At 43.6% G+C, this 14020-nt stretch overlaps 1 pseudogene; it reads right to left on the bottom strand.

The window, feature by feature from the left end:
• LOC132233830 (ADP-ribosylation factor 1-like) overlaps positions 1-14020 on the bottom strand; it is a 72262-nt pseudogene that overhangs the window by 46063 nt on the left and 12179 nt on the right.

The raw sequence follows: 14020 nt of genomic DNA, 5'->3' as shown, positions 1-14020 counted from the left end.
GGGGGCATCGCTGCCTCCCTCAGGTTGTTTTCAGTCTAGGTTCAGTCCCTGCCTCACCACATGGACCACTCTGCCCCAGAGCTGCTTTGATGAACAGATATGTAAGTGACCATTAGGTACTTTCTGTGACTGCTGAGTTGTGAGACTAGTGCCGGCTTCATTTTCAACCAGATCACCACCCTCTAGTTCTTCCTGCGTACACATGTGGAGCTGCTGAGACAGGCCCGCTTTCTGACTTTCATGGGCCCTTGAGACTTTGCCCACATGGGACCCTCCTCCAATGACAATGTTAAAAAGTAAAATTTATGATTGTGTTGGGATAAAGGAAAAGAAATAATATTATATATTAAAATAGTTTCTTTGACCTTAAAGTTCTTCTTTTCTTCAGATTTTTTAAAAGATATTACAACATATCTGTTGACCCTCCTCCCCCAAAGTATTCTAGGCCCTAGGAACTGTGCTACTGTGCCTGCTGCAGGTCAGCCCTGCCCCCAGTGAGTGACACTGTGATTTCTTCTATAAATAAAGGCAACCCTGGCATACAGACTTCCCAGGAACTCAGAATCTGGCCCTTCTCTGATGTTAAGTTCCCTGCTGTTTTTTTTTTTTTTTTTTTTTTTTGTGGGGCTTTTTCTTTTTTTGGTGGGGGAGGGGGGTGGTTGGCAGCCCCTGGCTCAAATCAACAAACAACAACCACCAAAAGAAACAAAAATAACAACAAAAAATCAAGGCCTAAGCAGATTTTAAAATCAGAGTTTAGTAATCTTTGAATCTCAAAGGTTTTGTCAAGAGAAAATAAAAAATCAACTGCCTTTTTGAAAGGTGAACATGGTGGATGGTGGGAGCTAAATAGCACTAAGCGTGGGCAGGCTAAATAGCCATCTCAAATGGCGGATAAAGAAAAATTGAATTTATTTAAGGGAAGAGAATGGGGATCGGATATCCAAAGAGAAGGGCTGCACAGCACCGAGCTAAGGGGATGATGGCAACAAAAATATACTTAGGCAACAGGAAAGCCTGGGCTGGGCTCTCTGGCGTACTGTGAAGTGAGAGAAAAGGGGCCTTGGAGACAGGTTCCAGATATCAGCCTGGGGCAAGCTGCTGCTGCCCAGTGCTCCCCTGGTTGCAAGTTTCATTGGGTCCCTTCGAGGTTGGGAATACGTGCCTGTGTGGCAGTGGCAGAGGCATGCTCCTAGGAGGGAGAGCAAGCACTGGGTCCTTTGTCCTGAGCATGTTTATCTCTTTCTTAGGTGGAAATCTTAGGGGAGGTATGGGGGGGCGGTTCTTAATAGAATATTCATCAGCTTTTCAGGTGTGCTCTTTCAGGATAGTGGTCACCACTAATTGGTGGATATCAGAGCAGGGGGTAATCAGTTAATGTAGCTGGTCCTGAGGCTGCCACAGCCTCGCTTGTCTGGTTTTGCTGCTTTTCTGGGCCTGGAGCTGAAATACAACTGAGGCCTAGATGTTATCTTTAGGGAGGAAAAGGTCAGGGGCCTAAACCGCCTGACCAGCGATATGCTAGGGGAGGATAGGTTACCCTGGGGGCGAGGTTCCTGTTTTCCAAGTTTTGCCTTTTACTAGGCATCTGGGGCCTTCTGCCCTCATGAGCTTCTGTACCCGACCCATCCTCCTTGCTCTGGGGGACTAACATTCTGGGGGGTCTAACACCTTTACTATGTGTCATTCTCATTTAATTCCTGTAAGTCCCTGTGAGTTAGCCACTGTGATCCCTTTAAAGGGCTCCCTTAACAAAAGGTCTAGATGTGTTAAGTAACATGCTTGAGGGCACACAGTCAGACTTGGAGCTGAGGTTGATGTTCTATCTTTTCCTTCTGCTGCCCTTGCTGCTCCCTCTGCCTGGAGTGTTCTGACCCTAGATTCCTAGGCTGGCTGGCTCCTTCTTTCCTGTGGGACTTGGTTTATAAGGAATCTGCTCAGAAGGCAACCATTAGGCCATTTTTTTAAAAAAATATTTTTTTATTGATTTCAGAGAGGAAGGGAGAGGGAGAGAGAGATCGAAACATCAATGATGAGAGAATCAGAGAATCATCGATCAGTTGCCTCCTGCACACCCACTACTGGGGATTGAGCTCACAACTTGGGCGTATGCCCTTATCGGAATTGAACCCGGGACCCTTCAGTTCACAGGCTGATGCTCTATCCACTGAGCCTACCTGGCTAAGGCCATTAGGCCATTTTTGATCATATTACACAGTTGTTGTGCCCAGCATTGCATTTATGATTATCTGGCATTTCTATCATTCCCTTTCTCTCTTGTGTATGTATTATATTGTGTGTCAGTTTGTCTGTTTCTCCTTACCTCTAAGCCCCACCCAAGTATAAGAACTACATGATAGCAAGGATCATTTTTTTTTTGTTCACTGTCTGCTTGGCACAAAGCATGGGGTCAATGATGAACTGTTGATGGAATTACCCAGAATCCAAAGCCTGTATGCACATAACCACCACTATACATGGCCTCTGTGCAAGTCTTTTTTTTTCCCCCTTAAACTTGATACAATTCTACAAATTTTAAGCTGAGGTAAATGTTAACTCAATGAATAGGAAGCACAGGCTCAAAGTTCACAGCCTGTGTGAATTTTGAGAAATTGCTTGACCTTCTTATGGCTTAATTTCTTAACACATTTCGTACCGCTCAGGAGTTTGCTCGTGTTTCGCGCGCCATCTGTTAAGGACCGCTCACGAGTGTTCTCGTTTTTCACGCCCATGGAAAAAGGACCGAATCTAGGTACTTATGTAAATTTTGTTTGGTCCCTCTTCATAGAGGAAAATGTTTTACACAGTACCATATGTTTAAAAAGTACTAGGAACTTTAATTGTTTAATTGTTTTTGTAAATAAAAATGTTATAGTTATTGAAAAACAACACCTAAAGTGCATTATGATGATTTAAATAACGTGCAGTTTGCCCAAAAACGTGCAGTCCCTGGCGTATGTCTTAGAGAATTCTATGCGGTACGCGATGTGTTAAAAAAAACAAACAAGGATGGAAGAACAATATCTCCAGCTCTAAATATAAGAAATAATGGAAAAATAAAATTCATCTTTATGGTATAGAAATGATCATATTAATGAAGATTAAAGTAGCACAGTACAGGCTGTTTTCATGGACTACTATCAAGACATTGCTCACCGCCAGCATTATTAAATAAAAACATTACAGTAAGCAATGAGGTCTGAGATGGTCCATTATGAGATGCTTTCTGGAGAGAGCTTCGAAAAGCTGGAAAGAAACAGTGACTCAGCCAGTATTACTCATCTCTGATGCAAAGAACTGTGAGCTCTGGGCATTGATTTCACATCCAATGTTGACATCATTTGATGCTACAGGATTCCTATGGCCTGAGTGTCCTATTTGTTTGTGAGATAAGACTCTCCAAAGACTTGGATGAAATGAAAACTTTGGGAGATTTGGGGGTATTCTCTAGATCTACATAATTTAACCAAGTCTGATAGGCCGACACCAGAACTAATACTGCAAAGACTCCTTCTGTGTTCAAAGAATAAGATGAGAGTCAGAGTCTGGTAGGCCCTTCTGTCAACAGCTTTTGCAGTCCAGGAGGAGGTGCCGCACAGCTGGCCAGCATCCTGGCAATCATGCTCTCAATGTAGAAACCATCTCTAGGGTCCAAGGCTGTGTGTATTGACTATGGCTGCCACATTTTTACTTGCATAGTCATTGTTCTGTCAAGGTCCAACTCATTACTTTGCAGAGCGCTTTGGAAAAAATAGGGTCTAATTCTGCTCAAGGATAACTGACTAATGAGTATTTTAGACTGATTTTTCTGTGTTTCATTGGAGATTGACATGTAAGACTCTTCTGAATCATATACAAAGTAGTACATTCAGAGCAGGTATTTTCCAGTTAAACGCATGCATCTATATATATTCGACTCTCCAAAAATATCCTTTTGTAATTGCTATCTTCAAAGCAGTCAGCCAACATTAACCAGACAGCAATGTTGGCAGATGCCTTTTATAGTCTAAAGAACATAAGTGAGAAGGAGGCTGAGCGACTCCCTCGGTGTTAGCTTGGAAAGCCCCTCCTGGCAGAGGGTGGCCTGGCCATGCTCTGCTCGCCTTGCTGCCAGTGTAGCACACATTTCTTATTCTGTAAGAGAAGGCTTGTGAAATTGTCTGTATCAGCACGGATCCCAGTGCTCATTACTGTATCATCCTCAAGCCTCGGCTATTTTATTCAGGGTGGTTAGGGCATCGACACACTTGGGAACCCTTGGTATATATTTTGCATAGGGAGCCTCGTATTTTATTAATTACTTTATCAGAAAAAATAATGTGCTTTGGTCACTGATTCTTTGGAATAAAATTCAATATCTCATTAGAGATCATTATAATGGCTTAATAGAATTATCTATGTCAGACCAAATGACATTTGACATTATGGTGTGAGAGGTTCTTTCTAATGGGATGGTGCTGAGGAAGATGATAAACCCAGGGCCGTCTTTGTGTTTGTTTGTTGTTGTTTTTTCTCCTTCTAAGAGAAATGTAGGTCGATGAGGAAAGTGAAAGATAAGAAACCTGAGCGCTTATTGGTATCTCCTTAGTAGCTGACCCAAGTGTACATTAAGTGCTCTTGTTTAAGGCTATGACTTACTAGTGAAAAATAAAAAGCGTTAGTTGGAAATTATGTTTTTCTTTATTTCAATGTCTGTGGGGTCCTAGGAAAATAATACCTGAAGCAAAGCTATCTGGCACAAAAAGTTTGACTTAAAAATCAGTCCCGTCTCAGTTGACAGGCTAAACCAAACGAACAAACAAACAAACATACTGGCTTGTGCAAGCATGCCAGTGAGGAGGAAGTGGCCTGGTTCCATTAAAGGTATATCATTATTTAAAAGTTGCCCAGGCATTCATAAGAGGCCTCACATATTATTTCATATTTCCATTGAATTTTTGCTAGTCTGTCCTGTTTACCAACGCCTTCAGTTCACCTCTCATCAGACATTTGATTGGGGCCTCTCCCCTTTCACTTTTTCTTATGTTTAGGACACAGGTCTGAAGTTTTGCTATGGCTAAAGGCCGACCAAAAACTAAAGCAAAGAAGAATGATAATAAAATTCGAGAAGTGTTTGAGAGGTGTTGCGGTATAGTGACTCTGATTTAAAGCCCGATTGTAATTGATGTGGTTCATGATCCTGGGAAAATCATTTAAACTTAATTTCTTCAGTATTCTGTCTGCCATTGTGTCTGCTCAGATAACCAGGGCTCCTCCTGCATAGCAACTGTGAATGGCACTTTCTCCTTCTCCCACACAATGTCCAACATGAGGCCCTGCTTATGGGAGGGGTCCCATCACATATGACTGTTATATCAACTCTTAAATATAAGTATCATTCTGTGGTCCAGGCATTTGCTTAGCTTTATTTCTTAGCATTAATAAGAGTAAAAATATTTCTTTCAATAGGTAGATTTAGCTTAGGACACTAGATAGTTTGGGGAAAATTTTGCCAATTTTGGTTAATCTAAGTTTTAAAATGAGAAAACTTGCATCTTTGGGACTTGTATTATAAATGCTGGGGTAAAGCACTCAAGGTCCATTTGCACATGGATCCACACCATTTTTCATGTCCATATGTATTTTCATAAACTTATATTTGCTTAAACTAGAGTATAACCATGTGAACCAACATCTTACTTATATGTACTTACTTAGAATTCACCTTCAAGATAGAGGAGAGCCTGGTCAGTGCAGCTCAGTAGTTGAGCATTGATGCATGAACCGGGAGGTCAGGGCACAAGTTGCAGGGGGGTGGGGGTGGAGGCAGCAGTTGGGGAGACTTGGTCCCCAATAGGGGTCGTGCACGAGACAGCCAATCAATGATTCTCTCTCATCATTGATGTTTCTATCTCTCTCTCTCCCTCTCCCTTCCTCTCACTGAAATCAATTTTAAAAAAAAATAGAGGGGAAAAAATATATGCCTGGTTCAGAAGTTCACCTCCTTGCATGCCAGGAAATAGACCATCTCCTTGCTAAGCCTTTCTAATTTGCATTTCCTTGGTTTCGCTGTAGGTCAGACAGTCTGGACCTGAAGGAAGAAGTGAATAGGTTGCCCTGCCTTGGAAAGAGCTCTTGAAGGTAGCAGCACAGAGTCCAAGCTGTCTCTGACATATAGCTGAAGTCACAGGCACTCAGGTGCTGTGAACATTGGTTTGTTTTTTTAAACCTGCTCTGCACCAACATTTTTAGCTCTCCGAGGACATTGTCAGTTATCCCTGAGAAAGTCAGTGACCAGTAGCTCCTAAGGTAAATCTCTGCTCCAGCCTAACGCTAGCTTCCCTGTACAGGTCCAGAGGGACTGTAAACAGTGCCTTTGCCGAAAACACACCTTGGACCTGTAGGTTTATCTCTTAAGGGACGAATTCCCTTACTGAGTTCTCTGGTACCAGCTGTAAAGTTCTTTTGCTACAAGACACCATCCTTCCAACAAGAATAACATTAGGGTTTGCCTAGACTAAAGACCTTTGTGGAAAGCTAGCTTTTAAGTAAATACCATAAAACATTTTTTAATGCCACTTTAGCGTGAGAGAGGGTCCTCTTCAATGTGTGTGGCCAAGCCGTGCTCGGGGACTTTCCCCCCCAGCTCTGAAACCGGGCATGTGGAAGTGATTGTCAGGAGAAGTGAGCAGCTGCAGACACAGGGTGAAGATGCCGAGGCAACACCCAAACCAGCCCTGAAAGCCCTGGAACAATGTAGGTTCTGTTTTCCAGGAATGCATTCTCAACGCCGTGATTTCCTAAATAGTCCGAGACCAAGGCCATCAAAGGCCAGACTACAGGGATACCTTTGCTGTTAGGTGCACACTGCTTTCCTCCCTATTGGTGTTTCAAAGTGAGCATGAAGTATTCCTTCATGGGCAGTGTCTAGTTCGATAATGTTAGCATGATTAGTAAATTTTATATGTGGAGGGACTTTGAATAATCCACACCCCAACCTTAGAAAATGTGTTGGGATCATAAAAACAAAACAAAACTAAATTGTGTGAAGTTGTGATTCAGTGATTATGAAACCCTGAAAATTTCCCTACAAACCCACGCACAATGCAGTTCTATTGTGAGAGACGAACTAGATTGAGCAACTCCGACATCAAAATCACTTCAAATGTCTGAAAAACGAGTAATAGGATAAAGATGGCCAGTTGGGCTCTGGGTTAAATGACAAAGTCACCAACCCACCCTAGTGTTCTTTCTGTTTTCACGTTTAGAATGCTCCAGGTGCTGGGCAGTCTGAGCTCAGGTTGTCCACGCGTTCATGATCATGTTTATGTTTTCCTTTCTCCAGATCAGCCCTCCAGCTAAAACTGCACTGGGTCTAAGATGGGTTGAAAATGGCCCCTGTGGAGATCCCTCTGGAGAGCCCGCGTGCAGATGGGACCCATTAGTGGCCTTTCAAAGCCAGAGAGATCATCTTCCCTTTACCTTGAAGGTAAAACTTCCAATAATCCACAGCGTGATTTTGTTATCTGCAATTTAGATTACTGAGGCCATCTGGGGACATTTGCAAAGCCTGCTGTGTTGTTTTGGAAATAGGTACCTGGCAATATATCTAAACATTTCTCCTCCTTTCCTGCTTTATGGACCCTATTTTGCAAGTCCAATTTTAAGCCATGGGATGGGTTAACCTCAGCATAAATCAGAGACAGGCCACTGCTAAAAAGATGCTTTCACTTAGCCACTGATTTTAGTGTGAAACTTAAAATAGGAAGGTCTTTAGAAGTATTTTAAGTCGAAGAATAAAAACAGACACACCAAAGGGAGATTTGCCAGCCATACAAATACATAGGCGTTAAGCTCCTTCTACATAAACCGAATGTAAATGGAAAGACAGTGAGTAAACTGAACATATAAACAGACAAAACCCCAGTGGATAAGTCATAAAGATCGGACACCAAGGACCATATGTTTTTAAAAGCTTTTCTACTCAAGTAATGTGCTATTTGTCCCAGGTTTGCGGCTCACTCATTCCACTCGACATCCTCCTTGGCACTGTTCAGTTTCTCTGCTGTCTACACGTTTGGGCTTTTGGCAGATGTAGATGTTCTCAACAAGAACAGCTTTTGAGTGTTATTCAGACCCCTGATGGGCCTCAGATCGTATAAAACAAGGATGTGTAGCTCTTTAGGGATGTAGCTCTTTTTGAAGCAAAACATCTTCTCACTTCTTTCCAGCACTTACATGTGAGAAGCTAATCCCAGAGCAGAGAGAGGAGGACAGCACACCAGTCATTTTTCCAGAGGTTTGGGGAGTGGGTGAGCAAACATTAGATAACTGGCCAATGGTCTCTGATCATCTACTCAGCAAATTCTGAATCTGTTTTCCAGTATAAAATTGTCTCAAATAAATACAAGTTAGGAATGTTACCAACCACTTTTTCCCAGAATGACATGTGTGAAAGTATGGTAGACCTGTAACTTGCGATGCAAGATTATTATTGTTAGAGGGAAGAGAGGGGGGCTATAGAAATTGACTTGAGAAGCCACTACAGGGTGATGGCAAGTTAGGAACTTCATAGGTTCTTAGAACAGCGGTTCTCAACCTGTGGGTCGCGACCCCTTTGGCGGTTAAGCGACCCTTTAACAGGGGTCGCCTAAGACCATCCTGCATATCAGATATTTACATTACGATTCATAACAGTAGCAACATTACAGTTATGAAGTAGCAACGAAAATAATTTTATGGATGGGTCACAACATGAGGAACTGTATTTAAAGGGCCAGAAGGTTGAGAACCACTGTCTTAGAACATGTATTTCCGTAGTGCTAAGCAAATCTTTATTCTGCACTTAATGATCTAGTCCAGGGGTGGGCAAACTTTTTGACTCGAGGGCCACAATGGGTTCTTAAACTGGACCGGAGGGCCGGAACAAAAGCATGGATGGAGTGTTTGTGTGAACTAATATAAATTCAAAGTAAACATCATTACATAAAAGGGTACAGTCTTTTTTTTTTTTTTTTTTTTTTAGTTTTATTCATTTCAAACGGGCCGGATCCGGCCCACGGGCCGTAGTTTGCCCACGGCTGATCTAGTCATATAATGCCCAAATTTATTTAATTTTGGTCAACACATGTTAACATATTACCCCATGCAATGATCTCTGGAGTTTCGTCCCCCATATTGTTGGAAAGTGATACTTCAAATGGTGCTCTCACCTTGGGCTCCCGGTTGGGTTTCTTTGACCAGTGTGCTCAGTTTGCATGGAAGTGCTGGGAGCCCAGCAGGGGGCTGTGAGCAGAAAGGCCAGGGAGTGTTGTGCAACGCCCAGGACTGCTGGCCATCCGGTGGCCTTGCAGTGAGCGATTGCCCAACGTGCCTTCTAAAGTGGTAGCTTTCACAAGAAGGTGGAATATGCTGCCATAACAAGGACAAGCGGCAGCACAATCCCCAACAAAAGGGGTGGGTGGCAGGGCACTTTACCTTGCTGGGAATTATTCAAGAGGCTCAATGGCTTTGCATAGCAACGGAAGGCTTGCCGACTGGAGTTAAAGGCTTGAGGAAGTGGCGAACTATTCTCTGGAACAGCCACACACAAAGTCATTAACCCCCTGAGGGAAAGTGTGAAATTATCCTGTGTTGGGGGCTGGGTTAGCTTGTGTGGCCCTATTGAAGCCTGTTTCCCCCCTGGCCAGTAGAGAACCAGTCCCCTCCTTCTTCCCATATAATTAGTGAGTTTGGGGCCCCACAGCACCGAAACAGTCGAAGTCCTGGCATTTTCTTGAAAACTGAGTGGGCCTCTCATCTCCCCGCTAGCATACTGCAGAGTTAGCTGCTGTGAGAGCCCGGCTCTACATTCTACTGGGATGTGTCTGTCACAAATCCTTTCACCTTCAGTTAAGGTGTGAGAGGAAAGGCCTGGCCCTCCCATCCGCACCACTCTTCCTCACCTTGGATAGAGGGAGGGAGGTCCTATTTCTCCTCCTCCAGAGAGTAACTCTTGCATTTGGGAGGGTCGGTTTTATTTAGTACAAAGAAATGAGGGGAGTCTTCCCTAAGTAACTAGTTCATGACCATGTGGGCCAGTCTAAAAGAATAACTACGGACAAGTCCCTTAGCCTCTGAGTCACTTTCTATGGACTCAATAGAAAGGGGGGAAAAGGTTCCTAGGGGATGGTACTACCTGAACAACCAAAAGGCTTTAGTCTGGTTGGCAGACCTCCTGCCTTGGGTGGCGTTAAATATCCAGGAAAAAGGGAAAAGCAAGGAGTTCACAATTATGCAAATTATATGTGGATGTAGGTGCTTGTGCTGGTGCCTTTTTAGCAGAGCAATATTAAGCAGTTAACTTGTTTATCCTTTTTGAGACCTAATTTTTCTACTTGTAGGATGGAGTGGATAATAGAGAAAAACTGGAAACAACCTAAGTACTACAAATAGGGAAGCTATTAAATAAATGCAGTATATCTACAGTATGGTGTACTACACACACTTTAAAATAGAGACATATGTGATGTAGAAAGATGTCTAAAAATAGTGAGTGGATAAAAGCAAGATGAAGAACAAGTGTTTATTAAGTTCCTTTTGTGCAAATAAGTAAAAAAAAGTTCTTGAATAACAAGGAGGGAGACAGGAATCATAAGAAACAGTTACTGGTTAGCTTTGGGTAGAGGAATGAAAAGTAGGTGTCAGAAAGGTTTACACTTGTTATTTGTATTTTTTCTTTGTCGTTTAGGTTTTGTAGTCAGGTTCATGTGTTACTCTTATTTTTGAAACCTCAACAGAATATATTGACATAGTAAGATAATGGATTGTTCTTTCTTTTCATGTTTCTCTGGATTAAAAAATGAGAACTTTTGAAACTGGTGTGGGAATTAAATTGTCACATGTGTCAGGTGCCTGGATCATAGACAGGGTTTGGTTAATGTTAACAAATAAAACAGAAGGAAGGACCTGCGTTTTCTTTTTATCAACCTTTTTTAAAATATATATATATTTTATTGATTTCAGAGAGGAAGGGAGAGGGGGAGAGAGATAGAAACACCAATGATGAGAGAGAATCATTGATCGGCTGCCTCCTGCTCATCCCCCACTAAGGATTAAGCCCACAACTCATGCATGTGCCCTTGACCAGAATCAAACCGGACACCCCTCAGTCTGCAGGCTGACGCTCTATCCACTGAGCCAAACCGGTTAGGCTAGGGCAACCTTTATTTTGCACACAGATAATATTTTTAAGATAATAATGATTACTATATATTAGATTTTTATTAGTATTTTTTAGAGAATGTTTACTGTCTGTCATTTTTTAAAAAATATATTTTATTGATTTTTTACAGAGAGGAAGGGAGAGGGATAGAGAGTTAGAAACATCAATGAGAGAGAAACACCGATCAGCTGCCTCCTGCACACTCCCTACTGGGGATGTGCCTGCAATCAAGGTACATGCCCTTGACCGGAATCAAACCTGGGACCCTTGAGTCTTCAGGCTGACGCTCTATCCACTGAGACAAACTGGTTAGGACCTGTCTGTCATTTTTGGTCCTTGGATGTGATGGTCCTGGAAGTAGAGGCAGATCACTGGAGTGGTAGAAGGACCGGACCTGCCAACAGGTGTGATTGTGGCAGGCCAGACATTTCATCTTTCTCAGCTTCAGTTTCCTCCCCTGTTAGCCAGGAATCTGAATGATCTCTAAGTTCTCTCTAAACTTGAAATTTACCTATCCCTTTGCTGATGATGTGATGTGGCTCAAAAGCAAGAGTGTGAAGTGGTGGGTTGTCAGGAAGTTCAAAGACAAGACAGAGAAGAAATGCCATAAAGAGAAGTCTGAGATTAGGAAACAGTTCCCTAAAACAGACCCAATCTGTTACAACCCACACAACCACTCACTCATTCTGCTTCCCAGTCAGGAATCTTAAGCTATTTCTGCCAGAGAATCCATAGATCACTATTATAAAAGGCTGCTAAGTAGTGAGTTATATTTCCTCAGGTTGGTTTTGTGGCAGTTTTTTTCTTTTTGATGATTTGTTTTAAATCTAAAAGGCATGATTATTTACTCCATTTCCCATTTGTTGGAGTATATAAATTTAGTCAATTCTCCTACCCAGAGCAGGTCTGTATAACTGAGGCCTAGCTATTTAAAATAAAATAAATGTTTGGTACAAACCACCAAGGGACCCCCACCAAAAGCAGGGTGAGGACAACTGTCCTACTTGCTCTATCCAAGAGAATGAATGGCCAGTCCCCAGCCTTGTCTTTAGCAACTGAGCAATCAGTTCATCGACTGGCCTGCTTTTATCAAAGTCCTGGTGTGTGTAGGGATTACATCCTTCCTTCCAGTTTTGATATTGTTCTGGCAGCTCGGTGAGCTTGTGAGTGTGGCTGCTGGAAGCTGGGAAAGGCCGTGTCCCCCTCCCTGAGACTGGCTTCCCCCGTGGTAAGAGATGTGTAACAGTAAGCAGCTGGCCTGGAGGACTCTGTGTGCTGTTGCCATGGCCACTTCCCAGTGTGCCCAAGGACAAGGCCCGCATCCGCTGTGAGATTTCATTAGAGATAGAGCATGTGTGACTGCAGCCTTGAATCACTTCGTGAGGTTTGGGGCCTGGCTTGTTCTTTCATGTAGTTTCACCCCATCCCCATCGGTGGAATGGAGCCCATCTGGGGCCCACAGGCCAGTGTGTTCCTTAACACTGAGAAATAAACACACTGACACTTAAAACACCATCAACAGGACCAACCAGCAAAATGGTAACATCGTGAAGGGAAACGGTGATAATATTGTTTTACAGAAAACACAATATAAGCAAATCACTGACAAAATTTTACCTACTTGTGATCATTTTATGGCCAGACATTTTGACTTTCTTCCCAGGTAATATGACTTTGTGAGCATTTTTCCATGCTACTTTGTGGCCTTCATAATTACAGTACGATTTAAAGAAAAATAAACATGGTTGTGTTTAAGGTCCCCCAGGAGCTAGCCTGGGGCATGCAGGACACCATAGTGAGAGGTGACTGGATTATGTAAAATGCTGATTACAGATTGTATTTTAGTCACAGGGATTTGCCGCTGTAATGAGGAGTCCCAGACTTTATGCTCATTTCCTTCAAGGCATGTCCACGGATTTCTTTGCTTGTCTCTATGCAGTGTGTGCTTGAAGGGAGCAATTGCTTACCCTTTTCTCTTGTCAGCCTTCGACTTGTGCCTCATTAGCAGGAAGTAATATCCCGCCACCTGTCTCGCCAGGCACATGACCAGGGGCCTCTGGAAGGATTTCTCAACCTCCCAGCTCCTTCCCACAAAGTCATTCTGAGAACTCCCATCAGAGAAAATGAGACCACTTATTTTTAAGTTAAAGGGCTCTGATAAGTCTATAGAAGCCAGAAAGTGTACCCAGAGTTCAGGCAGATTAGCAATTCGGTTCCTAAATGTAGGAAATTTCGGTGACATTGGTTGTCATTCCAGAGGAATGGGAGGAAGGGGAGGCACCCACTGGACAGACACAGGGACATCTCCACTTCCATGCGCAGAGCTCTGATGTTCTGCAGCGGTCCGCGCGCTCTAACAGTGTGAGGTCTCAGGCCCCGGGGAAGAGACGCACATCTGGGAGGAAGCTGTGTGATGAGGGCAGAACTCCCACAGCCCGCCAGGCCCTCCCTCCGTCCCTCCAGGATGCTCCCACCCGCTGTCTGATCACAGGCACTGCTGCCAGAGTGAGAGCCCTCCGCGGTGCCCCATGGGCACAGCAGCGCAGCCTGTCTGAGTGGCCCCGTCAGCCACACGCAGCCACAGCGCCTGTCTGTCCGTGCTGGGAGCCACCTGCTGCTAAGAGGGAGAAACAGAGTGTGAAGCAGCCTGTGTGAAACCTGGGGCAGGTTGAGAGCATAGATTGCCAATGGGGGCCCTGAACATCCACCTGGGGAAATGCAGCCCCTACAAATCTAGGCACAGAGCAAAGGAAAGCCCTGTGAGACCTAGTGGGAGCCCCACACGACTAATAAACAGACCATTGCCAGACAGCAAAGGGCGGCAGGGATTGTTAAAAA

This window comes from Myotis daubentonii, chromosome 4 (genome assembly GCF_963259705.1).
Source record: "Myotis daubentonii chromosome 4, mMyoDau2.1, whole genome shotgun sequence".
In the NCBI taxonomy this organism is placed as follows: Eukaryota; Metazoa; Chordata; class Mammalia; order Chiroptera; family Vespertilionidae; genus Myotis; species Myotis daubentonii.
The sequence above is the reverse complement of the archived record's forward strand: the minus strand, read 5'-3'. Positions and strand labels throughout refer to the sequence as shown.